This window comes from Ictidomys tridecemlineatus, chromosome X (genome assembly GCF_052094955.1).
Source record: "Ictidomys tridecemlineatus isolate mIctTri1 chromosome X, mIctTri1.hap1, whole genome shotgun sequence".
NCBI lineage: Eukaryota > Metazoa > Chordata > Mammalia > Rodentia > Sciuridae > Ictidomys > Ictidomys tridecemlineatus.
In genome coordinates this window covers 33,190,842-33,194,743 of record NC_135493.1, presented here as the reverse complement: position 1 = coordinate 33,194,743, position 3,902 = coordinate 33,190,842, and the positions used below count along the sequence as shown (strand labels likewise).

At 45.6% G+C, this 3,902-nt stretch overlaps 1 pseudogene; it reads left to right on the top strand.

Annotated features, from left to right (window-relative positions):
- Positions 1-1,908: 1,908 nt before the first annotated feature.
- On the top strand, positions 1,909-3,173 carry LOC144371617 (RNA polymerase II subunit A C-terminal domain phosphatase SSU72 pseudogene; annotated as a pseudogene).
- Positions 3,174-3,902: the final 729 nt, after the last annotated feature.

Here is a 3,902-nt window from a genome sequence, read left to right as displayed (position 1 = left end):
TCTGACCCACTGGAGCCAGTCCCTTCAGTCTGTGCCAGCCTCAGGACTCACAGAGCTGAGGAGAGCCAGGCTCTCTCCAGCCTCTCTAACCTGTGCTCCCCTGGGTGAAATGCTCCCAGTTTCTGACTTTTCACAGGATTGTGAGGCTCAGACAGGCCCACGTAGACCTAGCTGCAAACTTATGGATCTGGGTTTCCTGATTCTTTAAGCTCTGCCACTCTATAGTCCTCAAATTGCTCCTGGGTCACAAAGGATTGATCAACTCTGGTGGAGAGTTTTATTTTTTATTTCTTTTTTAAGAGGGAGGGAGGGAGAGAGAGAGAGAGAATTTTTTAATATTTATTTTTTAGTTTTCGGCGGACATAACATCTTTATTTTATTTTTATGTGGTGCTGAGGGTTGAACCCAGCGCGATGCACATGCCAGGCGAGCGCACTGCCGCTTGAGCCACATCCCCAGCCCAAGGTTTTTTAAAATATTCACTTAATGCATCAAGCAGTCTGGGGTTCATCCAGGGCAGACTGTCCCTCCCTGTCTCAGGATTTTTCACTCTGAGCCTCCGGGAGGCATGTTACAATTCTGCTGTTTGAGTTCTGGGTAGCTGAGCTAAAGGGAAATGCTGGCTCACACTCATCCTCCATCTTTCCCCTCAAAAAACCCAAACTCTTTATAAGGTCCTTGCTTAGCATCTGGATGGCTATCTTAAGTAACAGCCGCCATTTTAAGGAAAAATTTTCCCTTTCCCGCCCAAGGGCGTTTCCGAGAAAGGCTGAGGACTCCCTCATTCCAAACCAGCCCTTAACCACTGCATTAGGACCTGCCTGGAACTCAAGCCTGTTTTGCCTCTCTCTCCTATAGAGAGATGGCTTTTATTTGTCCCCTCTGACAAATAAACTCTGTGGTATCTCTAGCTGGTCTCCATCTTTCATTTCTCGCGTAACCGGCTCTCCTTCGTCGCTTTCCCTTCACACTTAACCAGGCTCTGACCCTGTGGGCCAGCAGCAGCTGTGTAGAGCACGTGAGCCTCGGGAAACAGCACTTGGCCTTGGCCAACCGTGGCCAGACCTTTGGGAAGCCTGCCCTTGGGAGAGGTAGGGTGCTATGGTGTGGAGCTGAGGTGTCCCCCAAACCTCAGGAGAGAGAACACAAGAAGGTTGGAAGAGAAATGATTGGGTTATAGCCTTAACCTAGTCAGTGAATTAATCCCTGGTGGAATTAACAGAGCGGGAACTGGAGGCAGGTGGAGCGTGGCTGGAGGAGGCGCGAAGTGGGGCGTGGCCTTGGGGTATGTATTTGTATGTGGCGAGTGCAGCCCTGGCTCTGGCTTCTGGTTATCGCGAGAGCTGCTTCCCTCCACCACGTTCTTCCACCATGATGTTCCTCCTCATCTGAAGCCCCCAGGAATACAGCCAGCCTTCTACTGACAAGACTTCCCAAACCGTGAGCCCCCAAACTTTCCTCCTCTAAAAATTTTTCTTGTTGGGCCTGTTGGGAAAAGTATAAATGGCAGCCGTACCCCAGAGAGAAAAAAAACCCAACATGGAACCTAAGGACCTCTTCTTCCTACCTTCCTCTTTTCTGCAGTGGCGTGAAAAGTTCCCGCCTGTGTGAACTCTCCCACTGGCGCCAATTTCAAATCTCGCTGGCTGGGAACCTTAGCCCCAATAAGAACTAACTCCTGGGCTCTGGAGATGATATCTGAAAGAACTTGCCAATAAACGGGTGGCCTGCCATTTATCTAAGCCCTACCATCTCCCGCTTAGTTCTATATAAGCACACAGCTTTTTGCAATAAAATTGGAATTCTCCCGGCAAAGTGTCTTTGTGTGGGGAATTCTTTCAGGGCCTAATTGCTACGGGAAAAAACCTGACTATAACTCAGGGGTCTCTCCTTGGTTCTAGGGACCAGCGAGCTGCCTGGCATTCCCGGACTCTGAGTTGCATAAAGCTGTTTTCATCCCTGACTGGGATTAGCTGCTTTCCATTGTGCTATGGCTGAAGCCTGTGGGTGGTAGTACAGGATGGCGATGGATCTGCGTTGGTCACGTCTGCGGGTGGCTGTAGTGTGCTCCAATAACCTGAACCGGAGCATGGTGGCTCACCGCCTCCTCAGCAAACAAGGATTCAATGTCCGGTCCTTTGGAACAGGAGCTCACGTGAGGCTTCCAGGACCAGCACCTGGCAAGCAAAATGTTTATGATTTCAGAACCACATATGATGAGATGTTCCACGATCTTCTTATGAAGGATGGAAACTTCTATGCACAGAATGGCATTTTACGTATGTTAGACAGAAATAGGAGAATCAAGCTCCGGCCAGATAGGTTCCAGGACTGTGAAGATGAGTTTGATTTGATTTTCACATGTAACGAGCTAGTCTACGACCAGGTGATGGAAGTTCTTAATTCCAGAGAACAGGTAACCTGCCGTCCAGTGCACGTGATCAACGTGGACATCGTGGACAACCATAGAGAGGCCACTCGGGGAGCGATCATTATCTCGGAGATCTGCATGTGTATCCTGCACTTGAGTGACATGGAGAATGACATCGATGGCATGCTGCAAAATTTTGAGAAGAAGACTGGCAAGGCTTTCCTGCACACTGTCTGCTTTTACTGAAGATGGCCGCCTCACACCGTCCAAAGCCACCTTCTTGAACTTTCTTTCTTTGAGGGGGGTACTGGGGATTGAACTTGGGGGCACTTGACTACTGAACCACATCCCCAGCCCTATTTTGTATTTTATTTGGAGACAGGCTCTCACTGAGTTGCTTAGCAGCCTGCTTTTGCTGAGGCTGGCTTTGAACTCGCCATCCTCCTGCCCCAGCCTCCTGAGCTGTTCTTTTGTTAATATTTTTTTTCCTTCCTGGTATCTTTTTCTTTTAGATACTTGGCCAGTGGACTGTGACATTTCGCAAACATATATGGAAAGAGAAGATGCACATACGAACCAGATTAAAACATTTGTTTTTTTTTCTGTTTCCTTTTTATTTATGAAGAAGATATAGATTATAAAGGGGTTTTTCTTTAACCCAAAAAGAAAGAAGGGTATGATAGATCCCCTTAACATATGTGTGTCTTTATTCCTGTTTTTCCTTTTTTGGTCCTCCTAAGTTCCTGCATTAAAATATTAAATAAGTACTTAAGTAAAGCAATGAGTTATGTTAAGAAGGAACCTGGCCAATAAATAAATAGAAGCATCTATTGTTTTGGCATCTATCTTTTTAAAAATTGTTTCTAATTATACATGACAGTAGAATGCATTTTGACACATTGTACACAAATGGAACACAACTTCTCCTTCCTCTGGCTGTACATGGTTCAGAATCACACAGGTACTGTAACCATACATTACATAGGGTAATAGTGTCCATCTACTTCCACTATCCTTCCCATCCCCACCCCCTCTCCCCTTCCTTGACTCCCCTTTGCACAATCCAAAGTTCTTTGTTTCTTTCGTACCCCTGTTGTCATTATGGATCAGCATCCACTTACCAGAGAAAACATTCGGCCTTTGGTTTTTGGGTTTGGCTTATTTTGCTTAGTATGATATTTTCCAGCTTCTTCTATTTACCTGCAAATGGTGTAATTCCATTCTTTTTTAAAGGCTGAATAATATTCCACAGTGTGTATGTACCACATTTTCTTTATCCATTCATCCGTTGAAGGGCACCTAGGTTGGTTCCATAGTTTAGCTATTGAGTTGAGCTGTTATAAACCCTCATGTGGCTGTGTCACTGTAGTATGCTGATTTCAAGTCCTTCTATCTTTAAGAACCATCTTTTAAGTGGGAATACAAATGTAATTACATATGACATCCTCCAGTGAATAGCTAACTTTGAGCTACTCCACAATATACACATATTTCAAAACATCATTTTGTAACCACAACTATGTACACATTT